The sequence below is a fragment of the Sarcophilus harrisii genome, chromosome 3 (genome assembly GCF_902635505.1).
Source record: "Sarcophilus harrisii chromosome 3, mSarHar1.11, whole genome shotgun sequence".
In the NCBI taxonomy this organism is placed as follows: domain Eukaryota; kingdom Metazoa; phylum Chordata; class Mammalia; order Dasyuromorphia; family Dasyuridae; genus Sarcophilus; species Sarcophilus harrisii.
Genome location: NC_045428.1, coordinates 215112826 through 215133347, shown reverse-complemented (window position 1 = coordinate 215133347; position 20522 = coordinate 215112826). Strand labels below are relative to the sequence as shown.

The window sequence follows — 20522 nt, the reverse complement described above, 5'->3', positions numbered from 1 at the left end:
AATTCAAACTGAAAATCTTGGAAATGGTCCAGCTGAGGTATTTTCTCCCAGTTCTAGTTAAAGTGTACTGCTTGTGTCCTTTGAGATATAGAGCAATGTGGCCTTCTTGTTGAGGAAAACAAATGGAAATTTAGAATATCTTCAAAATATTTGTGACTTCTAAATTATAATAAAAAAATCTTGCTGATACTTTTAATCATTTTAACAATGTGTTTCTATAATAAAAAAGTCCCTTCTTTGACATGTATTCTAAGCATTAGATATGAGAGTAGGATCATTTTCTCATGACCTCAGAGGGTTAGTCTGAAGTCCTCACCATTGAATAATAACACATTTCATCCTGTTAACATTTGCTCTTCAGCATGACCACAGTTTATAGTATTAATGTTCTATCCCCAAATTGCTAATGCCATGTGTACTTTCATGAGCTGTGGTTTTCTTTGCACATTGTGAATCAAAGAGTGGTACTATGTCATACAGTTTCAAAAATATTTTTTATTTTCTTGAATAGCCATATTGTCTGAGCATTGTCTTTATTGCCTCTTTTCATGTGGAGAGACAGAGATGTGACAAGACAACACTAAGGTGCCACATCAAACCTGAAAGACAGAATTATTATAGCATTTAGAAAAGCTTACAAAATAATTTATTATGATGCATATGGATGGTATGGAGAGCTAACATTGCTGGGTCATAACTTTTCAAATACATTCATAGAGATAACACAAAGATCACCTGGCAATTCTCATGCTTGTGTAATCTGTTTTCCCTGAAGTTTTCAACAAAAGTGCAAAACTGCACATCCTTGGTGCCCCTCAAACTATGCAATGAAATTGCACTATGTCATAAAAATGAATTTGTTAACACTCCAATATGAATGAGATGCTGGCATACTATATGCCTATTGGCTTTCTTCTTTCACATTGAAAGTTCATAGTCTTTAATTACTTGGCTATTTATTTTTGGGAGCAGCATTTTTTTTTATTATGACCACTAAAATAAAATCATCTGGGGTAACTTTGGGAAAAAAATAAAAAAAAGAAGAGGGCCATAATTGAATTACTCATGACTGTTCCCTTGAGCACATCCCTCATGCAAAAACAAGCTAGAAGACAGTTAACTTGTTTACAAACTTTACTGAGAAAATCCATTGGAAAATGAAGTAGGCGAGACTCCAGATGTCACCTACCTTAAAGATGTTACAATCTGATGCTGATTGTCCTCAGGACTTCTCTAGTCATGTATGTAAAAGTAAAAATCTCCACAAAGCTGCCTCACAGATATTTTAAACAGAGAGCCCTGCTGGTTCAGTACCGTGCATAAGCAAGGAGGTCGATGAGGACTCCACAAGAAAGAGGGAGGAGAGACGGGCCAGGTGGGATGGCTCAGAATACCAGCAAAGAGATGTGATGGAGGCCTTGACCCCAGCTGTTGAGAGGGCCCAGTCATTGGACTATTAGGTGAGATGGGTGATGGCTGCCGATGGCGTCAATCCATATATTGTCTGCCCCACCCTCCGTCCCCACAAAATTGCACCATCAGCACTCTTGTTGACATGACAGTCCCAGGAGCAAAGTCTCCCCCTTCCATCCCTCAAAGGCGTCCCTCCACATCAGAATCATGGCACCTTGATGGCACCATGTATGCCTGTCTGTGCTGCTCTTGTGGTGTAGTAGGGCAAGGGATGACTCCACACTGTCCAGAGCTTTCAAGTCCCTCACTGGGCACTAAATGGAAGGAAAGAAGAGAAAAAATACACAAGGGGAAAGGAACAAAATCAATGTTAACCCAAAGAAAAAAGCTAAATCATGCAGGAGAGACATTTGACTTCTATATTTCTAAGAAGTTATTCTATAATTACTTTTAAAACTACTTGGCAATGCCCTTTTATTATTATATGCCTAGATTCCCATTGTTTATCATGGCAAGTCAGAGAAAAATGAATTTTTCAATTACATATAATTTTGATTGAGTTATATGGACAAAATAATAGCTAGCATTTATATAGGGCTTTACAGATTTGCAAAGCATTTTATAAATATGATTTCATTTGACACTCACAAGAAATTCCATGAGACAGACGGAGCTTAAGTGATTTGTGCAGGATCACACAACTAAAAACTGTCTGAGGCCAGATCTGAACTGGCGTTTTTCTCACTTTAGTTACAATGCTCTATCTATCCCCTGTGCCATCCAGTTAACTTAATCATAACATGAGAATATGGTGAGTCTAGATCTCTGTTTTTTTTTTTATTAAGGGAAATCCTGGGTAAATAAATTGCCTCTACTAAGACAGGTTGGTACAATTTCTGCAATTTAGAACTGTAAGGTGTTGACTTTAATAATGAGAGGTTAGGATCACATAGCTATTTTCTGTCAGAGGCAAGATTAGAACTCTTGGTGGCTCAAGGCCAGCTCTCTACTGCTACTTTATGTGCCTCTCATAATGTAATAGCAAAAACTATTAAACAAAATATATTTAAACTCATCTATGCTATTATCCTTTAATTAAAAACAAGTCATATTCTAAACAATTTTGGCAAGGGAATCAGTACAGAAATAATCAATTTAATTGGAGCAAGAATAATGTTATAGGAGGTTTCTTAATTGAAATTATTTTATGAGATTACTTTAGTGACTATAGATTTTTTAGTAATAAAACCTTAGTTTTCTATATCTTTACAGATACAGTACCAAAGATAAACATACAAAGGATGGCTCTTTTAACAGAGCCAGATAAAAATAAAATTGTGAAGTAGAAGGATTTGTTTTCAGCATCATCAGAATGTCTATTTTATCAGTCTTCCTCATGTCACTCAATGCCCTCTAAATACATAGTGAGTCCATCATTCCCTTTATGTCCCCATTGTTTTGCCCCACCTAGACTGGTCCTCCCTTAAGTTTCTCATGTTCTAACAGGGGTCCTCAAACTTTTTAAATAGGGGGCCAGTTCACTGTCCCTCAAACTGTTGGAGGGCCGGACTGTAGTAAAAACAAAAACTTTGTTTTGTGGGCCTTTAAATAAAGAAACTTCATGGCCCTGGGTGAGGGAGATAAACATCCTCAGAAGCCGCATCTGGCCCGTGGGCCATAGTTTGAAGACCCCTGCTAAGATTCTGTCCTTTTACAATAAGCTTGATACTATCAAAATAGCAGTGGAAAAGGAGATCTGGGTTCAACTCAGATTTGCTAGCGCTTAATTTTGTGACTTTTGACAAATCGCTTCACCTCTTTTGGTTTTAGTTTCCTCATGAAAAAAATGAGAAGGCAGATGACCCCTAAAGTGTCTCAAGTTTAGCACAGTGCCTCCAAAGCTTGGTGTTAATACCTGGCACATAGTAGGTACTTATGAAAATTTCATTCACTTACTTTCCAGCCGGAACAATCTACATACAAGATCTGTATCTATCCTCTTTCTCTCACAACCCTGGCCTTTGTTTTCCTAGGGGACAATTAGCTATTTGATAAACTCTTCTAGACTAAGAAGTCAATGAGTGAAAATGGATGAATCCATTTACCTCTTTTCAGGCATAATTGCACTTTAGTGCCACTGGGAAAACACAATATCTGAAGTCTGGAATTGGTTTCTAATGGTGGGTATTTCAGACACTGTGACAAGCAAGTTAAGGAAATCTTTCAGAAGACAGGGATACTGATCTTTTGTTGGGAGGCTCTCAATTTACACCAAGTAAGCAGCTGCTCGTCCTACTGATTTTGCCAATAAATTATAGTTGATTGAACTAATATCTAGTCAATAGTTTATTTGAAAATGCTATGGGAGTTCTAGAAAACTCAATATGAATCAACATTAAGATGAAAAGAAGCCAAAAATTCTAATAAGGGGTTAGTCCATGCTATGACCTGAGTAATGGAGGTGATAATCAATCCCACTGAACAGGTAGTAGTATATTAAAAAGTACACCGGCTTTAGGGACAGACAGACCTTACTTATATGATATTGGACAAAACAAGAAAACTCTGAACTTCAGTTGCTTCATCTGTAAAATGATTTCTGAGGTCCCTCTTCTTCCTAAATCTAATATATATCTACTACACCAGACTGCATCTGGAATATTTGCATTCATTTCTGGATGTCACATTTTAGAAAGGATGTTGACAAACTGGAGGAGGGTAATAGGAATATGACTGGAAGAGGGAGGAAACTAGAAACCATACTGTATAATGTTGGTTGAAGGAACTGGGGATATTTAGCCTAAAGAAAAAAAGACAGGTATAGGTACTCCTGTCTACAAGAATTTTAAGGGTTAATAAGTAAAAGAAGTGTTCAGTTTATCCTACTTGTCCCCAGAGAGCAAAATTATGAGCAATGGATGGAAAATTTAAAACTGTTCCAAAATGGAATAGACTACCTTGAGAGGTAGCAATTTTCTCTTCTTCATATAGGGGTTGGATGACAATTTGTCAGGAATGTTGTAGGAGAGATCCTTGTTTGGCTATAGGTTGAACTAGGTGACCTTAAGATCCCTCTGGGTATTCTGGAATTTTAAGTACCAAAAAAATGGCTTAGCTGTTTATAAGAACAGGATTTGTTGCATCATAGCTGGCTAGGGAGTTCAAAAATGTATTTCTACCCAATTTCTTGAAGAAAATGAAACAAAATAAAATTATACAACTCTTACACCAGTATGTCAGTTAAGCTCTGTGATTGTTCTAATTAACTGCCACAATTTGGAAGTCATGAAAGGAGTTTATGTGCTAGGCTGAAAAATCTGAAAACTCAAGTAAGGAAAAGCATTCATCATCACATAAGAATAATACATTTTCAGAGCATCGTCAGTCTCTATTTCTCTGATCTAAAACATTACTTGAATTAGTGTTTTTTCAATTTTAAAAATGTTTGTCTTGTCCATTTTTCTAAATTTTATTTTTTATAAGTAAATAATTTTTTTTGTTTTTTTTGGTCCTTTAAAATATGTTTAACATAATGCATAACTTTGTGTCTTTCCATCTTGCAAAAAATATGACGGTATCTTGCATTATTTGTTCTTTAACTATAGGTGTTGTGCCCTTTTCCATCATGTTTGTTATCCACAGATTATTTCCTATTTATCTGTCTATGAACATTGTATTCCAATGCTCCACAGAAACGAATGGAAGCTCCCAGGCAGGGATTGTTTTTCATTTCTTGGGTCTCTGTAAACCTAGAATCTAATGAAATGCTTTGCTCATTTTGTATTGGACTTGCGATTTCAATGGCAAAGAAAACTGCCCAGAAGGAAGCTCCCCATAAATTGCTAATTGGCAGCTGCTTCACAATTTAAAGACTAAAAGAGTTCCTGCAGACTCCAAGTATTTGTCAGGATCAAAAACCAGTAGGTATCAGTGGTAGGATCTGAACTCAGATGATTCTGATTGAAATTATTTTCCATCCACTCTACCATACTTCCTCTTTGCTAGAAGAGTTTGCATGCTTATAACTTCTCCCTTTCTTGAAGCTGTAGAGTGGATTATTAAATTTCAGCATGAACATTTGCATCTTAAAAATTGGCAATTGCTTAATTTTCTAGATTTACAAAAATTCTAAAAATTAAGATTAACTTTAAAATGTATATATGTATACCTTCCTCTCTATACCCCTTTCCTCCCAGCTTAGGCAATTAAATATTTACCAGCACGCTGCCTGATTACTCTATAAACAGTTTGAATTCAGAGGAAGCATAATAGCAGGCCCAGGAATAAAGTCACCACCAGAGTAGAGTTCTAATGACTGTAGCACATCAACAACTACAATGATAATAATAATGTATAACACTTATAGAGCACTTTATAATTTGCAAAGCTTTACATGATCTCATTTGAACCTTAACCCTCCTACCTCCAATTAAGTCCTATCTATTCTACTTTACAAATTTATTGCTTCAAATATTGCCTTTAAGCAATTCCTTCTAAATGGGTTTCTTGCTGTAAACCTGCATTATCTATTGTCTTCTAGACTCATCTTCTCTAAATCTGCTGTTTTTCTTAGCTTCTATACTTTTTTTTGTTCGTGATAGTACCATTTGTCCAGTCAACTATGCTTAAAGCTTTGCAGTCATCTCCCTGTCCCTCTTCAGTTAGTCAGTCACGAAAAACCATTTCTCCTACTTTTAAAATGCTACTTGAATCTGTTCCCCCCTTTAGCTCTTGCTTGGACTATTGTAATATTTTCCTAACATGTCTCTCTGCCTCCAATCTCTCAATCTGTTTTATTCATCAGTGCCCTATGAATTTTCCTAATGTACAATTCTTTTTTTGCCACCCCCTTCAATGACTCTAAACCTTAAGTTGATATTTAAAACTTTGTAAAGTTTAACCCCAATCCACCTTCCCCCCTTGTCTTCTACTAAGAGTTTTGTTTTACTTACAGCAATTCTATGAAATAGACATAGCTGGGATTATTATCCACTTTTTACACACAAGAGCTTGTCCATAGATTATACAATTAAGTAAGTATTTGATCTGGGACTTGGTAACTGATTGACAGAATCCATACTGCCTTTTAGGCAAATACATGAGAACAAAGGGTTCAATACCCCTAAAATATATAGGTCTTTAAATGTTTGTCATAGATTGTAAGATTACTTGATGCACTGGAAAATAAATTGGTTTGTAGTCAGATTTGAATGCCAATCCTGGCTGTAAACTTTACTATTTAATTTTTCTTTTTCTTTTTTGGGGTGTGTGTGTGAGGTAATCGGGATTAAGTGATTTGCCTAGGATTATACAGCTAGTAAGTGTTAAGTGTGTGAGTGTGAATTTGAACTCAGGTCCTCCTGACTCCAGGACTGGTACTCAATCAATCCACTGCACCATCTAGCTGCTCCCATTTAATTTTTCTGACCCTTAGTTTCCTCATCTTTAAAATTAGGTCATTGGAACAGATGGAATCCAAGGTCCCTTTTAAGTCTGTGATTCTATAAATTGAATTAATCTCTAGGGGGGAAAGTTACAAATTTATTTTGTTGCCACATTTCTTCTCTTTTGACCATAGCTTAGAAACACTATGGAATTTTTTGCCATGTATTTTAACAAGTTAGAGTGTCTAAACGAGGTGAGATCAGCACACAAATATGCTTTCTTAGAGGGCTTCCTAAGTGCCTAGTTGAGCTGCATAAGCCTGGAATCTCTATCCCTCCCAAGGGAAAGGGCCTGGGAAAGGAATTGCAAACACTGAAAATCTATTTAGAACTTCTTAGGTGTACTGAGGTCTTTAAATGTTGGAACAGCTTTTAGACTTCTTCCCATCCTAACTTAAATGTAATGAAAAAGATGTTTATATTTGAAGCAAAAGAAACTATCAAAAGTAGGAACGTATTGAAGGTCCCATGACAGCGTGAAGAAAGTGTTATACTTGGACTGAAGAGAGCTAGATTTAAAGTCCATCTCTGACTCTTAATGGTCTTGTGACTCTGGGCAATTGACTTAACCTTTTATGCATCTCACGGAACTCAGTGGGATTTTCCTACAATGTTATTGTGATATATTTTAAAAGAGGAGGGTTACACACAGTAAATACCTCATGCTAAAAATATCATAGAACCTGACTAAAATTTTCCCTCATAAGAATTTAACACAGAAAAGTAAGAATGTAGTGAAATAGTCCACTCATGGCAAGCACCAGGCAAAATTATGAGGGAATTACATTGTATCTTTGGTACCCTTCAGCCCCTTTTTCTTTCTTATCTTCCTTATCTTCCTCTCCTTTCAGTGTCCCATCAATTTTGTGCCCAATGGTCTCAGATATATCTAGTGTTATCCTAAACTATGATCTGAAAAATAATTTTTACTGTTATAGGAATGTTAGAGCTAGAAAGGACTTCTGAAGCTACCTGTTATAACCTTTTCATTTTGCAGATGAGAAAACTGAGCTTTTGCTCAGGGCTCAAGGAAACCTTGCTAGTTAGTGTCAGAGACAGGAGTAAATAAACTTGCCTTCTAATTACTTCTAATACCCAGTTGCTTTTCCTCTGGATCATACAAAACAATGTCCCAATTTGGACAGAAGAATCTATATTTTAAGAGAGTATTCTTGAATAGAGATTGTAGTGAATCCCCAACAAGTGCTATCATGTAGAAAAGGCTTAGATGTGTACTAGAATACAGCAGTAATGGAAGTTGGAAAGAGGAAAAAAGTGTATTTTTGATATATTATAAATAATATAATGAAAATCTGACAATTAGAATAGTACCCCAAAAAGGGGTAAACTGCTTCACAGACGATGGGTTCTATTTCAAAGGAGGTACTGCTAATCAGTTTTGTTATCAGTCATTCTTTTTTCCAGGTATGAGTTAGACTCGATATTCAAGGTACTTTCCAGCTCTGGTATTCTATGATTCTATAATTATTAAATATCAGCCATTATAGCACTAGATTAAGGGAGATAGTTTATATGGGGAGGGCTTTCCTGATATTCTTCAAATTACATTATATTTACCTCACTCATGTGTAAGTAAGCCTTTCCTGCTCCTATGATTGGGGGGTGTTATGCTTAATATAATGTACTATCCTCTGGCCTCCCAATCACAGTTGAATGTATGGAGTGAAAATGTTAATATCATCAGTTCAATAGAACAAAATTTGAGTTTAAAATATTTTAAGGGATAGCTTCACTTTCCAGACTTATGTTATATCACCCTCTGTTGCTTACTATATTTTGCAGTCAAATTGGCCTACTTGCCATTTCTTTTTATTGGATATTATATATCTCTTGCCCCTATGCCCTTGTGAAGGCCTTCCAACTCATGCCTTGAGTGTTCTCACTTTCACATGCTGATATCATTAATTCTCTTGAATTGTCAATCATAGTACTTAAGAAAGTACCAATTCTCTCACCTGCCTCCTTTACAATTATACTTCCTATATTTATATTTACATATTTATGTGCATATTGTCCTCTGCCCAGACAGAAAGTAAACTTCTTGAGGGCAGGAGCTTTGTTTTTTACTTTATGTGGCCTTGCCTAACACAATGTCTTGTATATAGTAGAGATTAATCAAAACTTGTTCAATTGAATGGAATTGAATGAAAATAGCATAGTTGTCATAGTAATTGTTAGTCCTATTATTTTAAAAAATAGCCAAATTATTTTTAAAAGTCTATTTTATTGTCTTACATGAGATTTTTATTTTTAGAGACAGCAAAATCTAACTAAGATTTTCCTCTTTATGTAAAAGATTTTGACGTTTACAAGAATTGGGATTGCTAAAAAATATGACTGAATAAAAGCTATCTATATTAAACTATTCTATGGCACTTCCCTTCTAGGTTTACATCATATTTCTTCTTCTTGAATCAACATAATGGTCAGCTATAAAATATCGCATGAACAAGTTATAAAATAGATTCATGGTTATTAGTATCTTTTGGATTTATATTTCTTGAGCTCAGAGAATGATTAAAGACTCAATCTCTATATTGTTAAATGTTCAAGAAACAATGAAAGACAAAAAAATTGAAGCTCCAGCTTATTATTTTGTCATTGTTGTTTAAAAAAAGAACACAACAAAGATCCTCTAAACTGTCCAGAAAATTGCTTTGCAAACATCTTCAGTTGGGAAGCAGCAGTGTATTTGTGGATTCTGGGCTCCCTGAAACATTGCTCTGGTCTGATTGGACTGCTGACTCTTTTGGCCAGAGTCCCCAAATTCCCTTAATAGCACATTGTACTATATAAAACTCTGACCTCCAAAGAGCTGACTTACATCCCCCTTCACTCCTCCTTGAAAAGAATAATTATTTATTCAATATGTTGCTTTGGGGGCAAAAATCTAGCATTTTGCTATAAATAGTAATTCTGAGGCCCAGGGAAAGAGACATGAAATACACTACAAATTCAATTGGTAGACGGGGTAATTGAGAACCATCTCCCAATATTTTAAAGCATTCATTAAGCATCTTCTATATAGCAAGACCTGTAACAGGCACTGGGAATGTAAATTCAAAAAACAGAACAAAATTAGAGTTCCTGCCTTAAAACATCTTACCTTTTCTTGTTCTACTGGGATCTAAGACACTAAAAGGCCACTGTTAGGCAAACCACCTGGGGAAGGGAAACAAGATAAAGCTGAGAAGTTCACCTGAACTAATAATCACCACCACCACAATAACTAACATCAGTATAGTGGTTTAAGGTTTGCATAGTGAAATATAAATATATATGTTTGTGTATTTGTATATATATGCACACACACTGTGTATGTGTGTGTGTGTGTGTGTGTGTGTGTGTGATTTCATTTGATCTCCACAACAACTCTGGAAGGAAATGCTATTTTTTTTTTTGAAGATGAGGAAACTGAAGCAGACAAAGGTTAAGATACTTGCCTAGATTCATATAAGTAGGAAGTGTCTGAGACAAGATTTGAACTTGATTTTCCTCACTTGAAGTTCAAAATGCTATTTATTATGTCACCTAATTGATCTAATTTCAACACTGGAAAGAGGATGCTGTCATCTTGTAGCTTTCCTTTTTAATTAGTTATTTTTGTTAATTAGGTGTCAAGTTTCTGTACTTCAAAGGGATTGAAATTGATATTGCACCTGCTTGAAATTTCATTATTAGCCTCTCGAAGTTAGGGTCACTTCCAATCTACAATGAACCTTCAGAGGGGGACTTTTGTGGATGAACTTACAGCACATTTAATTCAATTTATTACCTTGTGAAAATGAAACTCCTATTTTTATAACTTTAAGAAGAAAAGCTTACTCTCTAATTTTAAAATATCACCATTTTATTTTTTTAGAATGTTAATTCTCCTAATTCTTTTCTAGTAAGTCTATTTATTTCTACTATTCATTCACCTCTTGTGCTGCTGTTGCTTCTCTTTTTGTACGTTTAAAATGACTTCATTTTATCTTCATTGAAATTAGATTGAATTTAACTTCCATGTTCTTCTAATTCCCATTAGGCTAGGTAGATAGGTGCAAAAACAATAAAGAAAAGTCATTAGTAAAACCTTTTGACAATTTCTTAAGTTTTAATCCCAGTTAAACTGTGCATATCTCACAAAGATAACAAAAGCAATATTATCTTTAGAAGGTTATTAATTGTTAGAGGTTTTGAAGTGAGATAGTTTTCCCACTTATACTGAATCAGTATATGTTCTCTGAAGACTTATTATAATTGTTATGTTTAGCAAATCTATTACTTTAATAACCTTATCAAGTTAAATAGTCATCAGTGGGCATGTATGTTCTTCATTTGGCAAAAATATTTAAGTGCCAAAGCACAAAATCATCTTGTTATAAGGGAGAAACAGAGTATTTATTTTAGTGAAGAGGAGGTGATAACTATCACTGTTGAGTCATGGTTTAGTATATAAGAGGTGTTTGTAAAATAATAAGGGTTTTACTTTAATAAAACTGTACAGAACCAAATATGCGTTACCCCTCAAAGCCATCATCCTGAGAAGCTGTTCATTAGTTTTCATTCCAATGATGTTGATATTGCTGACACTATTTTTTGGAACTCACTATGAATTTGTGTTGGCAATTTATAAGCCACATACACAAAAATCACTCTCATTACTTCATAATTACATCTCATCTTTTACCTCAAATGGCATTATCCAGTAGCTCTGGATGACTTTTGGCTGATTCAAAAAAAAATGAAATGTACTTTCCAAGGATGCAGAATTTATGCCATTGAAGAAACTCAAAAGCATTTAATTGAATGAAATACAATAAGCATTTATTAAGCACCTATTAAGTGCTAGGCACTATGGTAAGATCAAAGGTACAGAGACAAAAATAATTATAGTCCTAGACCTCAAAGAGCTTCATTCCACTGAATAGCCTATAAGATCTGATAGCAATTGGGATAATAAGTTCTAAAAGTTTTTTAAATAATGCATGATGGAAATGGATGTGATCCCTGCCACACTGAGAACCTTGAAAAGAACAAAGTTCATTTGGAGGCATCAGCATTGAGATGTTTATTAATGTTTTTTTTTTGTCTTTTAGTCAGACCACATATTTTTCATTATCTAAAATAAAAAAAATATTTATAGAAAAAATAGATGAAATTTATGTGTGAAAGCTTATTCTCTTTAAAGATATGGTTACATCTATTTCACAAGTATTATCCAGCCAGGCTCATTGCACACTGGATTTTACTGTTTGACACTTTTAAGCTTAGATTTGATCATTTTTCTTAGTATCCTCTACTAACTCCACCATTTTTATTGGTGTTTTCTGTAAACTCATTAAATAAGAATGTAAACTTCTTAAGGAAGGGGTCATCTTTTGCTTCTTTTTGTATCCCCAGAGCTTAGCACAATGTCTAGCACATTCATAATAAATGTGTATTAATTGATTCATGTTTAGCTTAAGTCTTCTCTCCACCTTTTTTACTAAGTACAGTTTTATGTAAAACTTTGCATTGACTATTATACACATTTGCATCTTTTTACATGTAAAATTATATATATACATAATAAGTATGTGTATGACACATATATGTGTATTTGTATACATTATACATAAATAACTCCATTTTTATAGTGAACAATGTATCCAAAAGCTAAGATGCAAAATCAACATGCAACTTTTCTTATGTATCAAAAATGTGCAAGATTCTTTATTATATCTTTCAATATAGCAAATTTTATTAGTGAAGGACTTGCAATTGAGGTTAATTTAAATATGAACACTATATTATCTGTACAGAAGGGGTTAAAAATAAAGAGGAATCTACAATATACTTCATTTTATGCTTATAAAGCACTCTATATGCATTATCTCACTTGGGCCTCCAGATGACCCTCTGGGCTAAATAACAGTTATTATTTTATTCCCATTTTATCACAGTTATTTTATCCCCAATTTACAAATAAGCAAATTAAGACTCAGAGAGGTTAATTTACTTGCCAGAGGTCAAAGTTTCCTACTGGCAGGAATGAACTAGAATCTTCCATCTCTAAGCTTTCTATTTTTTTTTTAATATACCTTATTAATCAAAAGAAAAAAAATACAGAAAAGACTTAGATTTCTGACTTAAAGAGAGGACTGAATGAAGCCATCATTGGTATCTAGACACTATTCTTTAGCTAAATTTTCTAGTTTTTGAACACTTCATTTACACAGCAATGATATTTCCTTTTCCCTGAAATAATCATCACATTCTATGGGATAAGCACTGTCAAAATACTTAATGTCTTTTGGAGTATGCTTAAATTTCATATTTCTGTTTTCCAATCCTATCCAATAAAAACTCACTGATAATCTTCCTTTGTGAACATCTTTCAGGTCTTTAATTAAGTCAAATAAAAGTTTGATTTGAAACAATATGGTATTTGCTTATTACTTCTGAAAGCAATCAACAACTTAGGCATAATGTAAATCCACTCAATAAAGTGCTTCTATTAAACAGAGACTTCAACTTTGGACAGTTGCTATTTTAGCCATTTTTATTATACTGGTCAATTAGCTTATTCAAACTGTTGAATTCAGATTAAACACTTGACTTGATTGATTTTTCTTACTGAATTGTTTGGGGACTATATCTCCTGATGCACTGGATGTAAACATTGTTTTGGTGCAATGAATCATAGAATTTAGATTGGAACTTTAGGAATTATCTAGTCCAACACTCTCCAAATTCTAAGTTGCCATGTATTCTTGCAATTTTATCATGGCATTGTAATTTGGGTGAAACCCTATTTGTAACAATGAAACTAAATTTATTTTTATTTGATTCTCACCATAACTTTAAAAGAAGTACACTGCACTGGACCATGAAAAAACTTGCTTCAAGAAGCAAGACGCCTACCAGGGAGGGACTACCTTCTATTCTTCCCTACTATAATTCAGATGGGAAGAGATAAATAGTTGGACCACAGATTAATTGAGGATGGAAGCTCAGACTAATAGCTACTAAAACTTCCACTTGCCCGGTCACAAGTTGTTTGATACCACTTTTTCTCTATAGAAACTAGTCTCCAAACACTTTAGCTATGTCTTGGTGACATAGATTGGATCCTGATTTGAACCAGTGTTCTATGACAACATGTTGTTTTTGAACCATCTTATTTTTCTTATATTAACAGCAAAAAGACTTACCTACCACCTCATTTTAGAGGGCTAGCTCCCATATCTAAAGAGAATTTGTTGAGTATTGATCCAGTGTAATATTATAAATTGTTCAGTCTCACTAGCACAGCCTTGCTGAGAAAGAGTCATTCAAACTCTGAATCCTGTCAATGACTGAAAAGTTGAATGGCTATAATTGCTAGAATCGTTTTACATATTTTAAATTAAAGTTTACTACTCTATAATATTTATCACTAATATTAGTTTTAAAGACTTTTGGAGTAGCAAAGAAAGATTTTACTACCTTTTCTATGTGCTAGTCCTTCAAATACATGAAAACTATCATCACTATATCTTGTTATCTCCAACCTTCTTTCAAAATCTCATCCTCTCTAGTACCTTCAGTTGATCCTCAAATGACTTAAGTTCCAGATCCCTCATAATTTTAACTACCTAACTTTGATTACTTGATAACTACTGACAGTCACAATATCTTTTTACACATGTGGCCCCCTGAATTGAATACAACCTTGGTAACTGCCACTAAAGTATTCTTACGGGTATCTTTACATCACTATACAATATAAAAATAATAATCAAAAGAAAACATTTCTTAAATATTTTTCTATGTGTGAAAATTATTTTACTAAGCTATTAACAGTATTTTCAATTCTTGCATATTTTGAAAGGCATTCAGTTTATAGTGGGATTGTGTAAGGCAAAGGTATAATAAACTAGAATAGCTATAATCTTAATGTTTTCCCCTATAACTTTGCCTTAAAAATTCAAGTAACCAAAACAAAATTACCCTTCATACTGTGGGAAACTAGAACTTATTACCGTTAGGTAATAGTAATAGGTTTGGTTAAATTTTCCATATTCAAGAAGAAATGCCACTTTGGCAAAATCTTTATAAAAAATGAAATCAGTATGATTTCACAATGTATGACTGTGAGTTATATAAGTACTGGCACATCTGTCATCTAATATAGTTTAAAAGAAAAAAGAGTATTTGTAAACCTCTGAGGAAAGTTCAACAATCATAATATATTCTTTAATTTCTATTATATTTAAAGATGACATATGATGTGTTTATATATATGTATGCACACATATTTATGGAAATTTAGGTGAGTGGCAAACCAATCAATAGTTTTGTGTTCAGAGATTCAGAAAATTAAGCTGTTGTAGATCTAAAATTTTAGCATTATTTTTCTCTGCATAGTTATTTGTGAATCGCCACTTAATTTTATTAAGCATACATTATTACTGGGATCAAGAAAATGACATTCTTATTTACTCTAGGTTTGACGTCATTGCTCTTTACTCTTTCTTTCTACAGAAATTAACCTAATGTTCCAAAAATTCTAATCTTATAATTTATAATTCTAAAGACTTGTGGATTTGCATTATAATGAGATGAGCAAAGCAAAACAGAAATTTATATTGTTGATTCAAAACATTCATAAATTCAGAGTGGAAAGAGCACTGGGCTTAAAATCAGAAAAACTGCATTTGAATTTAGTCTTCTCTACTCACTCTTTACACGACTTTGGGGAAGATACTTGACTTTTCTCAATGTCAGTTTCCTAATCTCATCAATAAAATGTATAAAGTAGCTTTCCTCCTGTCTTTAAAGCGTTGTGGCAAGGGCCAAGTTATGGGGACAACACTACTATAAATTCAGAAGTGCTATGCATTTAAATTATTCTTATTTCAGTATTTGAAGAAATGAATTAACTTCATTAATTTGTGAGTTAGTATATGATGGGAAAAATAATTTATTAATTATAAATTGTATTTATGATTGCAGTTTAATTTTCAGACACTAAGCTTTGTCAAGATTTTGCATTGGACCCCTGAATAGGCATGATGATTACCCTTAATCATATGATTCAGTTAAATCATCAAAAGACCCAATTTAAGTGTGGCTACTTCTTTTGCATAATGCAAATAGAAATCTAAGCCTATTCATCCTAGGTGAAATGTGTGCATATATCATATATGGCATGCAAGCAAATGTTTTACCTGAAGCATATCTGAAACATTAAATAAATAAGCCTTACCTTGTAGCAATGGGAACTAGTCACATAAAGGGTATTCATCTAAAAGTTTCTGCTTAGACACAACTTGGGGAATGATTAGATTAGAACAGAACCCAAGCAGATATGAGATTGGCTACATAATCTTTCATGATCAGTACCTAGCATAGTGTTTAAATGTTGAGCTGTATTGAACATAGTTATCTGTATTATATAGTTGTTCAGTAATTTAAAAAAATTGAATGTAAATAAAAACATCCCTTGTGAATTTACTGGTGACTTACATTCCATTTCCCCTACTACCTCCCAATTTAATCTAAGCAGAGGATTGGATTAATTTTTCCTTCTCCAACTTAAATTGCTAGCAGGATATGTGCTTTGCTGGATTTTAGAGGGGAGAAATCATGTGATGTACTTTGAGATATAAAAGTGTAAAGCTTAAGTAGCCTTTTACTACAGTGCCAACACTATTTTTCAAAGCACTGAAATCTGTGATTTTTTTAAATCAGTTTTTTGTTTCTATAATAGTTAATTATACCTAAAAGTGAGGCCTTAGACTTCTGAAGTTTTTGAGACCCATGCCATATATATTATGATACTTTTTTCTATTTTGTCATGAGGTATTTTAGGATCAGATGTGTCTATGTGCAACAAACAAATGAATTCCTAATTATAGAACAAATAAACAGTCAGGCACCTCAGCTGCCTTCATTACCTAAGCTGGAGGTGTAAGAATATTAATGTCTAGGGACCTTTAAGCTACAATTTACAATTGAACACAACAGAGCTCTTTTAAAAGCTTACTTTGACAATTTTAGACAGAAGTCTAAAACTACAATTTTTTCCACAAAAATGTAAAAGTGAAGAGGCAAACTGTTTTCATTTGATATTCCTTTAATTTTTAAAAATCATTTTATCTTTTTCTTACTTAAATTCTAGAGATGTAGACTATTGGAGAAGCTAACTGGTTGTCTTCTTCTACTCTCAAATACTGCTTTTAATCATGGCTGGAAAATGGCATTTTTGCATCATTTCCAAGACAGGCTTTCAATCCATCCCAATTTTTGAAAGTTCCTGGAAGAAGTAGTGGATATGGGGTTAAGGGAGAAATAGATACTTTACCTCAAGGTATTAAACCCAGAAAAGCAAAATAAATAAATAATGTAGTACAGATAGTACAAAATCAGCAGTGCAACAAAACAATACATAAATAACAGGGCAGCTTCTGTGTGCTACACTGTTTTTCTAGCTCTACCTGATTGCCAAACAAATATATTCAGGGAATTTGCAAATCCATAAATTATCAACATATTTGAGTATGTTACTTTTTTTTTTCCTTCCAGAGGAACATTTCAAAAGGGTGGCAATTGACTTGCTAACAAGAAGAATATTTATTGAGAACAAATCAAATGCTTCAGTCTTTCAGAACTCCAAGTACACCTTATTTAGAAGGAAAGGTTCATTTTCTGCCTTTGATCTACTCTTGAATCAGAGAGGAAGGGGAGGATCCTGTTGGATTCTGTTCTAAAAACTTGAATTTTTTCCCCTCAAGGTGAGTATCTGCTTCAAATCTGAGGGCTTCTTCTTTTCTTCTTCTTCTTCTTCTTCTTCTTCTTCTTCTTTTTTTTTTTTTTTTTTCAATTACTAGATGGATTTCCTTTTACAACTGATGAAGCATTTGCTTCCCAACCCCCTGGGCTCACCTTTATGGTCTGTTTAGCAGTGCAGTTATCTTGTGCATACCAATGTGGAGCTGCAAAGCTATCAAAGTCACTTACTTTCAAACCTCCCCCCTAGTCCCATCCTCATCTTTAGTCTTTATGAAAGATTAGTGAAGGTAAATGCCCCCTTCCCCCCAAAAAAATGCTTCCAAGCAATCGGCCCTGGACCAAACAAATCATAGTCTTTTGCCGCCAACATCTATCCAAAATGTCCCATCTTAGGACAGAATGGGGGTATGTGTGTGTTAGGGAATGCTCTCAGGTCAAACCAACAACAAGAAATACAGGCAATATTCTTGGACTATTTCCCTTCCCCAGTTCTCCTTCCTCATTACCTCTCAGGAATTAAAAAAGACTGGAGCAGGTTAACCTTCCTCCAAGTGGGAAAACCCAGAACTGGATCTTTCCCTCACACACCTACCCAACCCACTGCCTGAGACAGTCAAAACAATCTGATACTGCAACCCTGGATGGGAGGGGGTGGGGGTCCTTTCTGGTCATGGAGCCTAGCAGACAAATATTTGCCCAGAAGTTGTGGCTTTTCCACTCGTGGCACCTCAGTCCTTACCCCCTCTACACATCATCTTCATTTCTCTCTTGCCCCCTTTACCCACTCTTGGTTCTGCTCCCGGGGCTATGTAAACAAGACGTGGAGACTCACCAGGGTGACCCTGCTGTCTGAAGGTCAATTCCACGTCGCCGGTGCTTAGATGTAGTTGTCGCCTGCCAGGTTTCGATGAGGTTGTAGGATCCGAGGAGTTGACGGCTGCTTTTTCCTTCCCCACCCCCATGCCCACCTTTTCTCTCTCTCTCTTTTTTTTTTTTCCTCGTCTCCACCACCGTCCTTCCCCTCCACCTCTCTCACTCTTTCTTTCTTTCTTTTTTTAAACCCCAGATCTTTTCTTCTGTGTCTGGCTCTCTTTTGATCAAGCCCCCTCCCCCCCTTGAGAGACTCCACTGTCAAGCAGTCTCCAGCTCCAAGGCTGCCCCGCAGCCCGACTCAGATGCCGTGGTCGCAATCCACATCGCGGCAGATGTACCAAAGGATAACATAGAGGATCAGGAGGATGGCAAAGATGAACAAAGCCACCAGAATCGCCTTGGTCACCGGAGAGATAAGGGACTGCATGTCACCCGGGACCGCCGCAGCCGGAGGAGAAGGTTACTTAGCGATGGTTAACAGAGGTTGGGGCGGGGGAGAGGGAGGGAGGGGGCGGGTGGCGATCACAGGGCACCGTTGGATACTGACGGTCCCTGGCAGCAGCCGCCGCCGCCGCACGGCCAACACCAACACCCGAGCGCCAACACCAGAGGCGCCACCGTGACCTGCTGCTGCGCCGCTACCGGGAGGCAGCGAGACCCCCCAACTGTAACCTGTGGTGCATCTGCAGTGGTTCGTGCCAAGTTGACCAAAATATAGAAAAACGGGGTTCTTCTGGTTCTCCCTCTTCTCCTTAGCCCCGTTTCTTTTTCTCCGTGTGTAGCGGCTGCCTCTCGTATATGTATGTGTGTGTGTGTGCGTGTGAGTGTATGGAGAGAGAGAGAGAGAGAGAGAGAGAGAGAGAGAGAGAGAGAGAGAGAGAGAGAGTTGTAGCTCCGGGGCGAAAGCGGACCTTCTGCTCTTGGACTGGAGCTCCACAGCAGCTGCTCACCTGCTCCAGATGTTGCTCTCCCAAGGCTTCGCCGGGAGGAAGCGAGGGAGCAGAGGTGCTGAGAAGGATGAGGAAGAAGAATTTAGGGAGGCGGGTAATCCTGCCATGGGCTCCAGGACTCCAGCTGTACTCCTCGGCTTTAAGCTTAACCTCGCACCAAAGAAGAGAAAGAAAAAGAGAAAACGGAGGAGGAGGAAGAAATAGAGAAGGAAATAGCAGCGGCGGCGGCGGCGGCAAAAGCTCCAGCAGCAAACCAAGTACCTCCAAACTTGAGATGCGAGACAGTTCGGCTGTGACAGGTGGAAATAGTGAGGCTTCCGCGAAGGTCTCTGAGGATAGCCATCAAAAGAGCAGGTTGATGTTGGGAAGATGGGTAAAGGTGCAGGGAACCACCAGGACAGGGAAGAAAGGATTAGTAAAGGGGACTAGACAGAGACAGACTGACTGTAAGTTGCAAGAAAAGCAGCCGCCGCCAGAGCTAGAGGGGTCTACTTTAGTGCTTCCTCCTCACGGGCTCTGGGGGAGTGTGTGAAAGACGTGGGAAGGAGGGAATCCAATGTGTGCATTCATGTGAGAGTCTGTCGGGGTGTGTGTGTGTGTGTGTGTGTGTGTGTAGGAAAAAGAGAAGAGAGAGAAAGAGAGAGTGGGAAAGAGAGTCAGTCTGCAGCGCAGGCAGTGGGATTGCTGCAGACAGGGAGACAGGTTGATTAGTATTCCGCCCAGCAAAGACGTTCCCTCCTCTGCATCCCCCACCTTTTTTCTACTTTCTCGATCTTTGATTCTCCTTCTTCCTGTTCTCTTCTCCCTTCTTTCTTTCTTCACACCTCCCTCTCTCCCCCTTCCCGTCTCTCTCTTTTAGGGTCTGCGTCTCTTCCCGCCTTTCAGTTTCTTTTTTTCCTTTTCCCCCTTTCTCTCTCTCTCTCTCCCCCCTCCCCCCCCCATACTGTGCAGCAAGGAAACCTCCGCAGTCCGGGTGTTGGCTATGTCTATAATTATAGTGTACAGTAGTGAGTAGTGTTGTTTTATCGACGTTACTCTCTTCCTCTTTTTTCATTGGAGACTAAGAAGATATGATTGACAA

General features: G+C 36.2%; 1 long non-coding RNA gene across 1 annotated transcript; it reads right to left on the bottom strand.

The window, feature by feature from the left end:
- Positions 1-202: 202 nt before the first annotated feature.
- LOC116422314 lies at positions 203-18967 on the bottom strand. The gene is made up of 2 exons (XR_004232905.1): positions 18451-18967; positions 203-1727 (listed from the first exon to the last, which is right to left on the bottom strand). It is a non-coding gene; the product is annotated as an uncharacterized LOC116422314 (long non-coding RNA).
- Positions 18968-20522: the final 1555 nt, after the last annotated feature.